The sequence below is a fragment of the Grammomys surdaster genome, unplaced genomic scaffold (assembly GCF_004785775.1).
Source record: "Grammomys surdaster isolate TR1022 unplaced genomic scaffold, NIH_TR_1.0 119485, whole genome shotgun sequence".
Classification (NCBI taxonomy): domain Eukaryota; kingdom Metazoa; phylum Chordata; class Mammalia; order Rodentia; family Muridae; genus Grammomys; species Grammomys surdaster.
In genome coordinates this window covers 1-18,254 of record NW_021615603.1, presented here as the reverse complement: position 1 = coordinate 18,254, position 18,254 = coordinate 1, and the positions used below count along the sequence as shown (strand labels likewise).

Below are 18,254 nucleotides of genomic sequence, written 5' to 3'. Positions count from 1 at the left end.
GGAGGACCATGAAGGTACTGTGGCAATGAGAAAAACAGATATGCCATAGTCAGCATTACAGGGTTTGCATTGTCACAAGGCCAGGGATTGGAACTCTGCCTGGTTTATGTAATTAGTGGGAGTGGGGTGTGAAAGGCTTGCTCAAAGAGTTTTGAATGGAATATTTTCTTTCTTTGGATATTTCCTTAGCATCAGCATACCTGAAAGTCATGATGAGTTTCACAGACCCACCAACACTCCAGCAGCTGGCAAGAAGAAGCCTGCTGAAAGATGAAGCCTTGGCCATCTCTACTCTGGAGGACCTGCCCAAGGAACTCTTCCCAGCACTCTTCAAAGGTGCATTTGCCAGTCAACAACTTAACATCCTGAGGCAGATGGTGGCAGCCTGGCCCTTCCCATGCCTTCCTGCGGGAGCCTTGATGGAGTCTCCTGACCTGGAGACCTTGAAAGCTCTGCTTGATGGCCTTGATTTGCTGTTGGCACAAAAGGATCAAACCAGGTAACTAAGACCATGGTAGCACAGGTTGTGGGGTGAAGTTTGTATGGATGGAAGTGAAGTCAGTACTCATAAAGTGGTTCAAGGTGAATCACAGTGTTTTGATTGTAGGAGTCAGTATCTTCAAGAATGGAAATGAAGAAACAAGACAGTGGTGTATGGAGGAGAGCTTAGAAGAGCAATAGTCAATATGTAATGAGTCTGTCCTTGCCTTTTCCCCAGTCACTAGAAATGGAAGCTGTCTGTTTTCAAGGAATTGATTTAAGGGAAGTTGAATTATGGGTTATACCGATTACACATTGTATCTCCTGTCATATGAATGTCCATCTTCTTTACCCATAGGAAGTTGAAACTACAAGTGCTTGATTTACGAGATGTCCACCATGACTTCTGGAATGTTTGGGCTGGAAGACAGCATATAGTCTGGTCTCCAGATGTAATTGGCAACAACCAGGCAGTGGGAAAAATAATCCATCCTAGGTGGGAAACAGTCCTTGACTGTATTGATGAACCATTTCCTCATGTCCCACCTTCCCTCCAAATATCTAAAATATTTTTATCAGTGAGGCAAGCAGAGGAAAGATGCAATACAGGTGATCTGTCAGAAGTTAGAGTTTGGAGCCTTTCCTGCCTATGATCCACTGGATATTTTGGAGGTTTTTGATACGGGCTCTATCCAGAAATTGGAAATAAACACATGCTGGGACATTCACACACTTGCATTGCTAGCCTCTGGTCTGAGGCATATTAAAACCCTCCAGAAACTCATTTTCAAGAAAATCTATGTACCTGTGTATTTGCCTCAGGACCAAGAGATGGAAGCCTGCTGTTTTACAGAGACCTTTTCCCAGTTCTCCAAACTGAATAAGCTTCAGCATCTCTATTTGAATGATGTCTACTTCCTGAATGGTCACCTGGACCAAGTGTTCAGGTAAGAAAGGATAGAGAGCTTTTCTCTGGGGTGAGGAAAATATTTTGTTGTTGTTTTGTTTTATGTTCAACATGAGTTTATATAGTGGTTTGTCAGCTAGTGTTAAATTTATATAGATGTGGGCTTAGTATAATTGATATAGCAATTTACACTGTTGTTGCAACCTAATTTCTCACCTTAGTAATGGCAGACTGTCATGTGTGTGTTCATGATTTAGAAAGGGTTTCAGGAGAAACCCAGATGACAGGAAAATAGATCTAAAGAATATTTGAGATCTTACACCACATGTCCTCTCATGTCAACTGTGTCCCCAAAACTATATGAACAGCTTCCATTCCTTCTGACTTCCAATGGTTCAAAGGAAATTAGAGTTCAGGAAGATCTGAGTAGATGGGAAATGAGTGAATGACTGTGGTCTAGAGGAAACCCTATGAACAGAATGGAGGCTATGTGTGTAAGCTGGAGCACATTGAGATAAATGTTAGCAGAACTGGGGATGGTTCTGATTGGTTCCCAGTTGATCCTTCTGGGTTCGGCTGCTTACATCATCTGTCCTTACATATGTTTTCTGATTGCCAGTTCAGAGGGATCTGTGCAGCTGAGTCACTAGCAGACACAATGATAGCTTATGTCCTACCTAGAAGAACATGATATTAGTTGTTAGCTCTTAATCAGAGAGCAGCATGTCCTTGACATTAATAATGGTCAGAGTATGACCTTGGTTGGGCAAAGGAGACTCTGCAACCTTGATTTCATAGCCTTTTCTCTGGAACTATTGAACTTCAATGTTGTAAAGTCTTCTCTCTCTCTCTCTCTCTCTCTCTCTCTCTCTCTCTCTCTCTCTGTCTCGTTGCTTGGGGAGTCCATTTGGAGACCCTAGCTATCACTCACTGCATGCTGTCAAATTCAGATATGAAGTATCTGTCCCAGTGTCCAAGCATCCAGAAGCTGAAACACCTGGACCTGAGTGGTGTCACCTTCATCCATTTAAATGATGCTTTTCTAGGAAGCCTGCTACAAAGACTGACAGCTACTCTGCATACATTAAAATTGAAGGGCTGTATGATCATGGACATGCAAATCAGTGCCCTCCTGCCTGCACTGAGGCAGTGTTCCCAGCTCACTGAAGTCAATTTTGTGAAGAATGTCTTGTCCTTGGGCAGTCTGAAGAAGCTGCTGCAGCATACTGCCAAGCTAACACAGCTGACCCTGAAGAAGTACCCTGCCCCTGATGAGGTCTATGATGACATTGGTGACGTTATTCCAGACAGATTTGTAAAACTTTGTTCTGAGCTTATGGACTCACTCAAGGGTATAAGGCAGCCAAAACAGGTCTACTTTGTAAGTAAGAGATGTTTAGGTTGTCGGAAATCCTTTATCTATGATTTGGAGGGCAGGTTATGTTCTTGTTGGGAATATACAAAGTGACTTCATTGCTGGGCTCTGATAAATGAAAGGCAGGACTCAAGTGATTGATTAGGGGCATAGGCCATGTGTATTAAAGCATTTCTTGATGAACTTTGGAAAAGTAATTATTTCATTTCATTTGAATTGCAATCATACTCTTCTAATTTAAAGTAGTTGCATTGACATGGAGGACCTTGATCTTATTTTCAGCCTAATATCTACAGTAGAGACCCACCATTGGTTACCAACAGTATTCCAAAATTATAGGTCTTCCATCCCAGCGTTTTTATTGTATGAGGGACCCTTAAGGAAGCACATGAGATAGAGAGGACATTATAAAGACCATAATGGGACTTTAACAGGAGGACTCTATGTCATTCTGCCTCTGGATGACATCCACCTTTTGGCTGTCTGATTACATACTATTCTGCTTTGTGTGGACATATATTTTTATGAAGTATAAGTGTGACTGAATCTAGGGGTATTTTTGTATTAGACTGCTATGACTTTTCAGCTGTGTCTCTGTCATGAGGTGGTCCTGCAGCCTTACATTATCATTTCACACCACCATTTTCATTATTTTTTATATATACAACAAATTTTTAATTATGTACTGAAAATAAATTACAGGAAATAACTTTAAAATGCAACAGAGGACAAGTCACAATAAAACATTCCCATTGAATTCTCTTGGGGGTGAGATTGCAGTGCTCAAGGAAGATAAATATCACAAATATATCAAAACTTCATGTTGTCTATGCATTCACACACTGACACGAGCCACAAACATTCCTTTCACAGGTCTGTACTTATTAGCCTACCACAGAACCAGATTTTGCCATAAGCTACAAAACTTTTAATACAAAATTGTATTTATATATTTATAATTCATATACGTGCCTTACCTGTAATTTTTAGAAAATAAAAGCTACACACTGTACAGACACTTTTAACTCATACCTGTAGGCAACATTTTTGTATTGAATTTCTCCCCCAATAAAATTAATGGCATATTTTATGTACATGAAGGCTAAAATGCAAAGAAACAAACAAAAAAAAAAAAAACAGTTCAGTTTCCCAGATAATGCATCTCCTTTCAGGGCAGGTTTACAAATTTAAAAAGGCAAGACAAATGTACACCTTAGAATTACTTTCTCAGCTACAAGAGATGTCATATGATTTCTGTGAAGTTTTTGATACATGCATTTATGTAATACTGGCCTTGAAGGCAGTACAGCAATATACACTTTTAATGTAGTGGCTCAATAAAGGCTTCATTGTCATTCCGATCTGATTCTTGATACAGTGATTCAGAAATTCTCTAAAAATTAAAATTTCAATGGGACGCTATATTAAAGAGACTCTAAATAGATTTCTTAAAATATTTCGCTGAAATATCCTTTTACATAAGACAAATTTCACTATCATTAAATTCGCTAAAAAGAAAGAAAAGAATTAAACCTGGCCCAGTGTACATGATAAACCAGTGCTCCTCAGCTGATCGCCCATCTAAGGAGACATCGAGAGAAGGCCGAAACCAACACACAATGCTCACACTCTGTGGCAGCCATCTGTGAAGCCAATTAGACTAAACTACTTCTACAGTTGATTGTAAACTTTGGTTTATTTTATCTGAGTTCTCATTGTACAGCAAGCATGAACAAAGGAGAGTGGAGTCCATGAGGAGATAACTGTCAGTTTGTCTTTAATCGGCCATGATGAGACACCTGGTCAGTCAGGCCTGCTTTGATAGAGTTTGTTACAGACTGCCTTATGTTTTCCTCCATCAAATTATCACCCAGGGGCTTCAATACTTGTTCCCATAGTGTTTCAGCAATCTGATCAATCATTGTTCCGATTTCTCTGAACTCCCCAGAGTACTTAACATATGCCCACGTACAGAGGGACGTCAGTGATAGCCCCATGACAAGGTTGCATAAGACAGCTATAGAGTTTAGGCCGATGAAGCCCGTCAGTCCTGAGACGATGTACATAGCAAACATGACTGCAAACAGTGTGGCAGGGGTACGAGCAGTATAGAAGTTATTTTTGCCATCGTTATGCTTTATAAAATTTGCACAGGTTTCTTCAGTTTCAGCTTTAAGCTGGTCCTGATAACGGCGGCAGAATTCATCTCCACCCATTTTCTTTTTCACAGAACGAAACTGTTTGAGCCCCACTTCCTTGAGATCCAAGTGTTTTCGTTCCAAATCTGAAAGTGCAATGTATGGCTTATCACCACCGCATACCTGCATCATACTTTTACAATAGACATCTCGCTCCTGCTACTGCTGCAAGGTTATTAGCCTCAGCTGTTGCCTGAAGCATAGACTTTGGATGTGGTAGTTCCTCTCCTTGATATATTTTAATGTATGCTTTAAAATACTCTACAAGGTCCCTACAAGTGACTTTAGATCCACTTATCTCTTTCTCAACAAGATTTTCAGGAGCAAGCAGCAATGGAAACAGATTTCGAAGCTCTCGTTTAATATCTTCATCAATATTGTTCAGTCGTCCATCAAAACTAGGGTTTGTGGCAACTTTAAGCCCAGGATGTGATAAAAGGAAGCAACCGAGATTTGAGAAACAATTATGAATGTGTTTCCTGACATTCTGTAGCTCTTCATGCTGGTTCTGTTTTACCTGCAGTCTCTTTTCAAGGAACTGCTTCCCACCTTCCAAGCCATATGAATGTTCATAAAGATAACTCCAATCTCGAATAAAAAACATTAGCGTCTGAAATGGCTTCTGGTACATCTCTTCCATTGCAAGTCTTCCATACTCTGTAAATAATTGTAGGTGTTGAAGATCATCTTCTTGAATATTATGAGACAAATTATATACCTGGACAGAGCTCGTCAAGCGCTCAGTGCAAACACTGTTGCACAGTCTTTAATGGTTGACTGGCTATCAAAGTCACCCCTGGGTATCCATTAGCAGCACAGCCACTTTTGTTCCATTAGGTCTGTCAATCACAAACACTTCATTCCAAACTTGTATGCCTGTTGTTTCTCTTTCGCAACCTCCTGGCCATGTAAAGCCAGTCAGTGGTTCATTGTTTCCACCAATCCAGCTCTGAGATTCCTAGGGAGGTTGTGGATGAGACGTGGTGAACCCTGATGCTCGAGTCGCTAGTCTGTCGCTGGCATCTCAGCCCCTGCTGCGGCTGTCTTCGCTCTACCTCGTCCCCTTCCGCCATCTTGTACTGATTTGACCATTTGCATTATAATTTGTCATAGATTGCAATAAATCAGTTCTGAATAAGATCATGTTTGTTTTATTCTTTTACTGAGTTAGTTTTCTGACATCATACTTGTGTACTGTGCTTACCCTGGCCCAACAATCATGTGTCCCCTTGTCTCTGCCCCTTCCTCCTCCTAGATCTTTCAGAGTAAATACAGACCAACATGTTCTTTCCTAGTGGAGATTTTATAATCTTATGATTCATGACACTCTATCCAAAATGTGATATGGAATCATTTGGAGATGTGGTTCAGAGGCAAACAAAGCTTGCTGCTTTTCCTGAGGAGCAGTGTTTGATTCCCAGTACCCACATCCAACTCTATCTCCAATTCCAGGTGAAGGACATTTTCCTCTAGTCTCTGGGAGCACTTTTGTCACTTGCACATGCTGTAACACAAAATCTCACACACTTAATTAGGGGCAAACTGAAATATATATTTAAAAATGAAAGTTAATACATCAAAGCAAACATAAAATTTCTCCATACATTCGATAATCCCATTGGGATCACTTGTGCAAAATACAAAAATCTAAAGGTAGATAAGCTGGAGATGGAGTGTATAGTCTTCAGGACAGATGCTGGGGAATTATGTGAGCTTGTGCTTGATGAATGTGGTTCCATCTCAATGATTAAATGTGCTATGCTTGAAGATTTTATGGAGTCTAGCCAGGTCCTCAATGAGAAAAGATAACTTTTAGTACATTCAGAATGTAGGAAATAATTTTACTCTTGAGAAATGGAAGGACATATACCGATATCTCCTTCCAGTCTCTGTCATCTTTTATGTCTCAGGAGACAAAAGCTCCACAGCCATGTTTTCTTCTTGCTCTCTCTCCCTCACTTTTGTTATCATTACTTGTCTGTCTCTTACTCTCTGTCTTCTCTCTGTGTCTTTCTCTCTACCTCTCTCAATCTCTGTCTCTCTCTGTCTCTCTCTGTCTCTCTCTCTTTCTCTGTGTGTGTCTGTGTGTGTGTGTGTGCGTGTGTGTGTGTGTGTCTGTCTGTCTGTCTAGCTCTGTACTCTGTATCTCAGTTAGTCTGTGTCTGTGTCTGCCTGGAACTCATTATGGTGACATTATGGTGACAAGGCTTGCCTCCAAGACATAAGACTCACATGTAAGATGTGTATGGAGATTAAAAGTGTGCACTACCAGACCTTTCAGAAGAGCTGTTGCTTAGCCCATTGAAAGACCTAGATGTAGTTATCAGAACTGTGAAAGAGTAATCTAAAGAAAGAATGAAAACAGTCCACAGGAAGAAGCCAAATTGTTGTCTGGTGTACTGAACAAGAATAGAATGTATGCTTGAGGCTTCTCTACATTTTGAGAGATCACTGGGTTAAGAACTAATGACGATATAAATCAATTATTTTTTGTTTTAAAATTGGAAGATTTATACTACTGGAAGATGCAGATACATCACTTCTTAGCACATTCCCAAACGATGTTCCCATATGCCAAAATGACACTTCCTTAACAATGTTCATAGCAGGTTAATTTCTAATATGAGTTGGAAGCAAACTATATGACCCTCAACTGAAAAATGGATACAGAAAATGTAGTACATCTACACAATGGACTACTATTTAGAGATTATGAATCAAGTATATCAGGAATTTTGCAAAAAAACAGATTCAAATAGAAAACATGATAGTGAGTGAGGTAACGCAGACACTCCAATACATGTATGCTATTTACATGTATGATAATGAGTTACTTTGCAATGGCTCAGCAAATAAAGTTGATGCCTGCATCAGCATCAGTACCTGACTTTAGTCTCTAAAAGGAGGGTGCTGATTCCATAAAATATACACCTGACCTCCATGGTAGTTCCATGGAATGATCTCATGTACCAAATCCCAAAACTAAGAAGAGTGCTTAGGTTTTATTTTTTTTTTAACTAAAACAAAAATCTGTCTTCAGTACCAGAGAATCTATTGCCTTTTGCTAGCTTCTATGTGCTTCATCCAACCACATAGTACACGAATGTTAAATACAAGCAGGCAGACACTCGTTCATATAATGGAAACAAAAAGAAGGAATGTTAGTACTTTTCAATTAAATCTGCATTCAGAAATAGTTTCATAGGCCAGCTCTGAGGAGGCAGAGACAGTTGGATCTCTGAGTTCAAGATCAACCTCTTCTACAATTCAGAGAACAATAGATGCTACACATAGAGATCCTGTTTCAAAACAAAACAAAAATTAACCCCAAATCCCAACAACAACAACAACAACAACAACAAGAACAACACCAACATTAAACTCAACAGTAACACACAACAAGAAACAAACAAATAAAAAAGCCAAACTAAAACTAGAATAATAAAGTTTACATGTGAAATGGTGGGTGTCATTATGGCCTTTCCCTAAATATTTAAAATTAACTTTGTTCATAGTCATAGAGAATCTCCACTTACCTTCCTGTGCCTCCTGGTAGCTCTGCCACAATGCTAAGACTTCATTTTGCAGCATTAAGTAGTTTTCTCACTTATGCACAAACACATCTCTAAGTTAGGAGATGAAGTGGACAATTTTCTAGATACTGCATAACAAAGTTAAATCAGACTCAAGTAAACTATCTAAACAGACCCATAAACCCTAAGGAAATAGTAGTACTCATTAAAATTCTACAAATAAAATGAAGCACAGGGAAAGATGGTTTTAGTGCAAAATTCTATCACACTTTCAAAGAAGACCTAATGCTAGCAGACCTCACACAATTCCACGAAATAAAAGCAGAAGAAACACTACCTAATTCATTTCATGAAGTCACATTTACACTGATACCTAAGCCACACAAAGACCCAACAAAGAACGAGGATTTTAGACCAATTTTCTTATGAATGTTGATGCAAAAATACTCAATAAAATTCTGACAATCCAAATCCAAGAACATACCCAAAGGATCATACACAATGATCAGATAGGTTTCATCCCAGGGATGCAGGGTATGGTTCAATATACTGAAACCCATCAATGTAATCCCTTATATAAGAACTCAAAGAGAAAATTCATTTGATCATCACATTAGATGCTGAAAAATCCTATGATAATATACAACACAGCTTCATGTTAAAAGTCTTGGAGAGATCAGGAATTGAAGGCACATACCTGGACCTAATAAAGACAATAGAGATCAAATCAGCAGCCAATATGAAATTAAACTGAGTGAAACTTGAAACAATCTCATGAAAATCAGGGACAAGATATGGGTAACTTCTTTCTATTTTTTTTTAAAATAAAATACTGGAAATTGTAGCTAGAGTAAATAGACAACAAAATGAAGTCACTGGGATACAAATTGTAAAGGAGGAATTCTAGGTATTACTATTTGTGGATGATATGATAGTAAACATAAATGACCGCCAAAATTCTGCCAGAGAAATCCCACACTGAAAAACAGCTTCAACAATGGGGGTAGATATAAAATTAATTCAAACAAACCAGTAGCCTTCCTTTATAAACAGGATAAAATGGCTGAAAATGACATTAGGGAAATAACACCCTTCACAATAGTCAAATAATGTAAAATATCTTGGTGAAACTGCAACCAAGTACATGAAAGATCTGTATGAGATTAATGCCAAGTCCCTGAAAAAATAAATTGAAGATGATCTCAGAGGGGGAAAAGCTCTATGATGCTCATGGAATTGTAGGATTACTATAGTGAAATGGTTATTTTACCAAATGCAATCCCCCGGAAAAGTCCAATTCTTTGCAGATAGTGGAAGAGCATTTCTCGACTTCACATAGAATAACAAAAATAACCCAGCACTGCAAAACAATCCTGAATCATAAAAAAAAGACTTTTTTGAGAATCACTATCCCTCACCTCAAGGTCTACTAATGATCAATAGTGGATAAAAACAACATGGTATTGATAAAGAGACACACTAGTTGATGAATGGAGTAGAACCAAAGACCCAAAAATATACAAACATACCTGTGGACATTTGATCTTTGACAAAGAAGCCAAAAACTTACAGTGGAAAAATGAAAGCATCTTCTACAAATGTTGCTGGTCTAACCTGAAGTCTGCCAGGAGCCAAATGTAAATTGATCCATTTCTATCTCTTTATACAAAGCTCACATCCAAGTGGATCAAGGACTTCCACATAAAACAAGATACTTTGAAACTAATAGGTCAGAAAGTGGGAAATAGCCTTGAACACATTTGCACAGGGGAAGGTTTTCTGAACTGTACACCAACGGGTTAGTCTCTAAGGTCAACAACTGACAATGGGACCTCATGAAACAGTAATACTTCTATAAGGCAAAGGACACCATGAATAGGACAAAACAGCACCCAACTGGTTGGGGAAAGATCTTTACTAACCTTACATTTAATAGAGGTCAAACATCCAAAACATACAAAGAACTCAAGAAGATAGACTCTAGCAAAGCAAATAAACCAATTAAAAATGTGATACATAGCTAGACAGATAACTCTCATCTAAGGAACCTGGAATGGCCTAGAAGCACCTAAGCAAATGGTCAAAGTTGTTAGTCATTAGAGAAATGCAAATAAAAATGACTCAGGGATTCCACTTTATACAAATTAGGATGGCTAAGATCAAAAATTCAGGTGACAACAGATACTGGGGAGAATGTTGAGAAAAAGGCACATTCTTCCATTACTTGTGGGATTGTAAACTGGTACAAACACCTTGGAAATCAATTTGGTGGTTCCTCAGAAAACTGAGAATAATTCTACCTGAAGACCCAGCTATATACCTTCTGGGCATATACTCAAAGATGTTCCACCTTACTACAAGGGCACATGCTCTACTATGTTCATAGCAAGCCTTATTTAAAATAGCCAGAAGCTGGAAACCACTCAGAACTCCCTCAATGGAAGAATGGAATTAGAAATTGTGGTATATTTACAGAATGGACACACACCAGGTACAACCTCAGTATGATCATATAGGTCTTATTACTCTGTCCTGTGTACGCTTGTGGTCCTAGGGGCAGCTCTGGATTTCTCCCTGTCACCAAATAACTGTAGCTGACAACTGTGCACTCACACAATCCCACATTGATGGAGACACTCATCAGTCTACAATTATGTCATTTGAGGAAACAAACTAATGGGGTGAACTGGGAGCTCACTGTCATCCCATGGTAACTCAACCCGGGCATAGGTTTCTTGCCCTCCAACTTATTTTTGCCTACTTTCTGCATTTTGCTCTTTCTTAAAAGTCCTTTTGTTTACTAGCATTAGAAGCCTTTCTTTGGGATTCCAGCATATACTGAAGAGCACTTGAGACATCTAGCTGCATGCACTGACTCTTGGAGTTTTAGTTGGTAGTCAACCATTGTTGGATTAACGGTACCATAGCCTGTAAGCTGATCTAATAAATCCATCCACTTTCTTGCCACATGGCATTGACCATCCTAAAACTCCCTAGATAAGCTTTGCTGTCATCTAACTCACAGATCCACATGCTTCTGCCTCACACATTAGTGACTAAGTGGATGCATCATCATTCCTTCTATAAACTTCTTCTTTAAAAATTTCTATTTAATTACTCTCCATGGTACTTAGTTTCTAAAAGGATTTTTTCATATGTCCCTATGATCCTGATGCTTCAGTCTCCAGATATGCTGGCATTTGCCAAAAGGCCTTATTCTTCCTTTGTCTAACACTAGTTTCATGTCCTTGATTCATCTCATTATTTTGGTTTTATTTTTCTTCTAATGTATGGACTCAATTCGCAGTCCAGACAGGTCTTGAACTCCTGATTCTCCTGCCTCTATGTCCTGTATACTTGGATTAAGAACATGTGTCAACATGCTGGGCTTGCTATATCTTAACTCAGGTATTTTGGAGGTCAATCCATGCCGGTTTATGTTAAGTAGTCTGATATAATATGGTATCTTTCAGCCTTGGAGTGACTTTATTTTAGAAAAACAGTTTACTCAATTTATGTTCAAATACTGGGGCTGAATAATTGGTCTGATATGTGAGTAAACCAATACCTTCAGTGATACATGAAACACTGCCACCCATGAGCTTAGGAAATTGAAATAGGAATATACAGGTTGTTGGGCACTGTACAGAGATAATTTTAAATTTTCCTGAGCAAATTTTGCTATTTTGAGAAGTGTTTAACTCTGTGGAACTGGAATTCACTATGTAGACACAGCTGGCCTGAAATCAAAGATTGACAGGCCTCTATCTTCAAGTGCTGAAATGAAAGACATGTCCACCATATTGTTCTCATGTATAGGTTTGTCTTGAATTTAAAGGCTCACAACTTCAAGGACTTTCTTGATGGTTAGGTGTTTCTTCTCTAACTGAGGCCAGACCAGCAGTCCTCTCCTGTATGTGTATTAAGGATCTCATAATAACTGGTGTATCCTGCATAGTTAGTGGCTCATAGTCTGAGAGTAATTGGGGAACCAAGTCAGTTGAGACTGCTGGTCTTCCCACTGGGCCACCCTCCACTTCTGCTTCTTCCAGATTATTCCTAATTCAACCACAGGTCTTCCTGCTTTCTGACCATTGGTTGGGTGCTAGTTCAGCTGCTTCTTGGGCCTCTCAGAGTACAGCCATGCTAGGCTCCTGTCTACAAGCACATCACAGTATCAGTAATAGTGTCTGGACCCTGGCCCTCCCCTTGAGCTAAGTCCCAAATTGGGCCTGTCACTGGACCTTCTTTCTCTCATGCTTTTCTCCATTTTTGTCCCTAAGTACCTTCAGACAGGAATAATTCGGTGTCAGAGCTTTTGACTGTGGGAAGGCAACCCCATCCCTCCACTTAATGTCCTGTGCCTCCTATGGAGGTGTATTATACAAGTTCCCCTCTCCAATGTAGGGTACTTCTTCCAAGGTCCCTCCCTTTGAGTCTTGAGAGTCTCTCACCTTCCAGGTATTCAGTACATTCTAAAGGGCCCCCCTGCCTTCTGAGGTTTCCTGTTTCCAGTTTTCTGCTGGCACCTAGGGCTTCAGTCCTTTTCTCCTCAACAAATACCTGGTCATATTCTGCCTTTCCCCTTCCTGTCCTTTTTTCCCCACCCAGTTCTCTCTCTCCCTGTGAATGTAGGAGAACAAAACACATCAGAGAGCATAGAGTTGAGAAGTATCCTGACTGGGCTTGGATTGTGACCGTAATCTGAGAAAGTATACATTTCTTCATGGATATCTTATTCATTCTAGCTAGGAAAAAAAATGATTGAATGGGTGGATTGAGAAGTTGTGGTTACGTAGGGCAGGTAAGAGGGGGAAGGAGTATATAAGAACTCAAAAGGGTGCACAAGACAGTCTGAACCTTGGAGTCTGGTGTGACTGGCTGACTTTGCTGAGGTTGGAGATTCTGAAAGCAGTGTCCAAAACAGGTAAGTCATTTATGCCCATCAGGACACCCCTTCTCACTTGGCTTGACAGTGTCCATTTCATCTTAATGTCTTTTTATGTGGTTGTTTCTGTGCATGCTTGCTTTCTTTCTTTGTGTGGTTATTTTGAAGCAGCCAACCTCACTTAGCTCTGGATACCCAGAAGTTCATATGTAGGCAAGTGCCATGAAATACTAAATTTTCAGCCTCTGCCTCCAGAGACCTGAGGCTGCCCTGCCCTGCTTGTGTATAGTGGGCTAAAACCTCATGTCCTGATCTACTTTAATATACCTTACAAAACTTTTAATTCAAAGTGAATATAGATTGATAAAGTGACAACTAAGAAAATTCTATAGAGAGCACAAGTCTGTAAGCACCAAGAGAGCATCAAATTGACAATCTGAAGCCTTCAGTCTCGTATTTGTTTGTTTCTTTGATTGATTGATTTTTTTCTTACTAACATATCTAGCCAATGACACACTCCCATTCACCCCCTCCCACAACTCTTCCTCTACTCCCCTCCTCTTCTGCTCTTAGTGGATGTGCCTTTATCGGGTATCCCCAGACCCTGACACATCAAGTCTGTGAGAGTAGGTGCTCCTTCCCTCACTGTGGTACAACAAGGCAGAGCAGCTAGAAGAATATTTCCCACATACAGGCAAAAGTCTTCTGGATATATTGCTTTTCCATGTGTTTGGAACCTATATGTAATCAAGCTGCATTAAAGCTATATAGGTTGGGTGAGCCCTAGGTCTTGTTCCCGTATGTTCTTTGGTTGCTGGTTCAGTCTCTGAGAAACCCAAGTGTCCATGTTATTTGACAGTCTGTGTCTTCCTATGTAGTTCCTATTCTCTTCAAAGCCTGCAAACCCCTATACTTTCATAAGTGTCTCCAAGCTCCATCCACTCTTTGTATGTGGGTTTCTGAATCAGCTTCTGGCTGGAGCCTCTCAAAGGATAGACATTCTAGACTCCTCTCTGAAATCATAACAGAGCATCATCAATAATGTCAGGGACTGGCATTTCTCCATGGGAATGGTCTCATGTTGGTCTTGTTGTTATATACCTAATCCCTTAGTCTCTGTTCCATCCACAGTCCTGGCATTTCTTGTACACAGGATAAATTTTGTACACAGGATGAACTTTTGTAGGGGGGTTATGTCCCTATTTCTCCACTGGGGTTCCTGCCATGTTAACGATGGGGCCTCTTAAGGTTCAATCTCTCTAATGGTGAGAGTAACAGGAAAAGTCAACCTTACTGATTACTGGGAAACTGCCTTATCTCCATTCTGTATGATTCTGGAGATACTGACAAGTATCCATCACAGTCATCTGTGGATTTCTATCCATTCTCATTGTCATCTTGCCATGTCTCCTATCTCTGTCTATACCCCACAAATTATGCCCTCCCATCTCCTCTTCCACCCCATTATCCTGTTAATTTTCTGTTAAGTTGTCTTTGTGTAGCCGAGGCTGTCCTTCAACTGTACAGGGAGCATACAGGATTTTAAGTCATTGAGATCACTGTCTGTCTCTTTCTTTTTCTGTCACTTTCTGTCTCTTTCTCTGTCTCTCTTTTCACTCTGTCACTCTCTATCTCTCTGTCTCTCATTGTACCTCCCTGTCTCTCTGTCTTCCCCCCTGTCTCCCCCTTTTTCACCCTCTCTTTCTCTCACACACTCTCTCTCTGGCTCGCTCTAGTCTATCTTTGATTTGATTTGATTTGATCTCTGTACCAGCTTTGTCTTTGAAAGCTGTACCTCAAAAAAAAGCAGTATTTAAGGCATACAGCACATTAATATCTGCAAAAAACAGATTAAGTTGTTATTGTATTATTTTAGGTATATATATTTTCCCTGCTTATGTGTTAGCATGCACTATCCTCAATATGCAGAAGACAGTGATAGAGTTCCTATAATTGGAGTTGTAGATGGCTATGTGCTGACATGTGGAAGCTAGGAAAAGTACACTGGTCTAGTGGAAGAGGAGCTCTGCTGGAAAAGTCAGAATTATCCACACAGTCCCTAAAAGGTTTTGAACTCATCTCCTGAAATGATTTCATTAAAGGCAAAGCTGGTACAGAAATCAAATCAAATGAAATAAAGATAGATGAGAGAGAGAGAGAGAAAGAGAGAGAGAGAAACAAAATGGAAGAAAAAAAGGAGGGAAAGGGAGAGAGGGGAGTCAGGAGAGAGACAAATAGGGACAATGAGAGACAGAGGCAGAGATAGAGAGTAACAGAGAGAAAAGAGAGACAGACTATTTAAGAAAGCTTAAATAGAAAAAAGTTCTAGGTATGGATACCTGAAACCCACTTTGAAGTGAGACGAAATAATAATGGAAGGCAGAGGGAGGGAGGAAATTGGTTGGGAGAGAGGAAGGAGGAGGTCAATAGAAGGGGCAGGATCAATTATAGGGAGGAACAAAAGGACTGTCCAGAAAAATGCCAGAACAGAAGGGCCAAACAGAAGGCCAGAAGAATGAAGTGAAATATGCAGTACTGGGGAGGCTACTATCACTCAATGGAGCTGACATTTGCAGAAATGCTCTGCAGTGTGGAGATGGAACTGGAAGAGATCTCCTCTAGTAGGTAAGCATGGCCATAATTTAAGGGATAGAGTCACCCATCTCAAAAATTTTAACCCAGAATTGTTCTGATCTAGAGGAAATACAGGGACAAAAATGGAACAGAGACAGAAAGAAAGGCCAGATAGTGGATGGCTCAATTTAGGAACCATCCCATGCTCAGTCACTAAACCCTGATATTACTGATGGTATTTTGTGCTTGCATACAGGAGCTTAGTATGGCTGACCTCAGAAAGGATATGCCAGCAAGTGACTGAAACAAATTAAGATCCTTACAGTCAATCATTGGATTGAGGTTGGAGATCAATATGAAAGAGTTAGAGGAAGGACTGAAGGGGAAGAAGGGGATTGCAACCCCATAGGAAGAACAACAGTGTCAACTAACCAAGACCCCTGAGAGGTTCCAGAGACTAAGTCAAAATCCAAGGATCATACAGGGGCTGGCTTGTGGCTCCGGGCATATGTGTAGCAGAGAACCACCTTGTCTGGACTCTCTGGATGTAGATGCACTTAATTATGGAGAAGTGTGATGCCCCAGGAAAGAGAAATACTGGTAGGGTGTGGTAGGGGTTGATGGAAGGGGGGTTGGGTTGTGGAGCACCCTCTCAGAGGTGAAGGGATGATGTGGTGAAGAACTTGGGAAAGAGTACTGGGAAGGGGGGCTGTTGGGAGCCAACACCTAGCCAAAAGCGGCTATATTCTTTGCAGCCATCTTGAGCCATATACCCTTACAAGAGACTTGTTTTCAACAGCCCGCAACAGCTCAACACACTCTGATAAACATCTTGTTTTTCCCACATATCTTGTTTTGCTGTTTAGTGCCGCCTGCAGCTAGGCGCATGGGGTCTCCATGCTGCTAGGCACATGTGGTCTCCTCAGTGCTAGCTATGTGCACGTAATATCCACGCTGCAAGACACATGAAGTAGTGCCTTCAGCTGTGCTTCTCCACGAGGGCAAGGTACATGGTAAAGGGTATAAATACCCAGGATTTCCTTTCAATAAACGAGACAGGAAGAGACTTGATCAGACTCTTTCTTGTCTCCATTCTTCGCTTCTTTGTCCCCACTCTCTCTCTCTTGCTAGGCCCTGACCCACAGACCAGAGCAACAGAATGGGCCATTACAAAGTGGCCTCTGAATGTGAAGCAGCTCAGGCAGCTACAGGGGGCAACTTTTGGAAAGTAAATAAATAAAATAATTTAATAAAGATTAAAAACAAAACAAACAAACAAACAAACAAACAAACAAAAAACATGATGACCCATGTTGGGAGCCGACTCCTAGCCGAAAGCGGCTATCATCTTTGCAGCCATCTCAGGCCATATACCCTGACAAGAGACTTGTTTTCAACAGCCCGAAACAGGTGATCACACTCTGATAAACATCTTGTTTTTCTCACATATCTTGTTTTGCTGTTTAGTGCCGCCAGCTGCAAGGCGCACGTGGTCTCCTCACTGCTAGCTAGGTGCACGTGATATCCACGCTGCAAGGCACATGACGTAGTGCCTTCAGCTGTGCTTGTCCACGAGGGCAAGGCACGTGGTAAAGGGTATAAATACCCAGGATTTCCTTCCAATAAAGGAGACTTGAGAGACTTGATCAGACTCCCTGTCTTGTCTCCATTCGTCACATCTCCGTCCCCACTCTCTCTCTTGCTAGGCCCTGACCGGCGGACCGGAGCAGCAGAACGGGCGGCTACAAAGCAGTGCCTCAACGTTGGACACAGTGAAGGACACAGTGGGTATTGGAAGCATGCATCCTCACTCCTGCGCTGGAGACCCTGCTGACTGACCCGAACAGGCAGCTACAGACCCACACTTGTCATCCAACACCCAGGAGCAAAGGCAGAAGTAGCTGGATTGCTGTGTTAGTGGTTTTCATGGTCTAAATAAGGAGTTCACAGTCCATCAGTCTATCAAGCCAGACCATAAGTGGAATAAAATGCTTGTATAAGTGACTAAACTAATTATGATTAAGTTGATTGATGGTAAAATATGCTTTTAATCCCAGCACCCAGGGGGCAAAAGCAGCTGGAGTGCTCTGTTACTGGCCATCCTTGTCTAAATAGGGAGTTCCTTGTCAACTGTACATCAAGCCAAACCATACCTGGAATAAAATGAATAAAATGAGAGTATTAATGACTAAATTAATTATGATTTAACAGGACGGTGGTAGAACATGCCTTTAATCACAGCACCAGGAAGGCAGAGGCATGCAGATCTCTGTGGGATTGAGTCTACCCTGGTCTACAG

At 40.6% G+C, this 18,254-nt stretch overlaps 2 pseudogenes; one reads left to right on the top strand and one right to left on the bottom strand.

Annotated features, from left to right (window-relative positions):
• Positions 1-212: 212 nt before the first annotated feature.
• Positions 213-2,855, top strand: LOC114635896 (annotated as a pseudogene).
• Positions 2,856-4,528: 1,673 nt separating this feature from the next.
• On the bottom strand, positions 4,529-6,033 carry LOC114635895 (annotated as a pseudogene).
• Between the last annotated feature and the right edge of the window lie 12,221 nt (positions 6,034-18,254).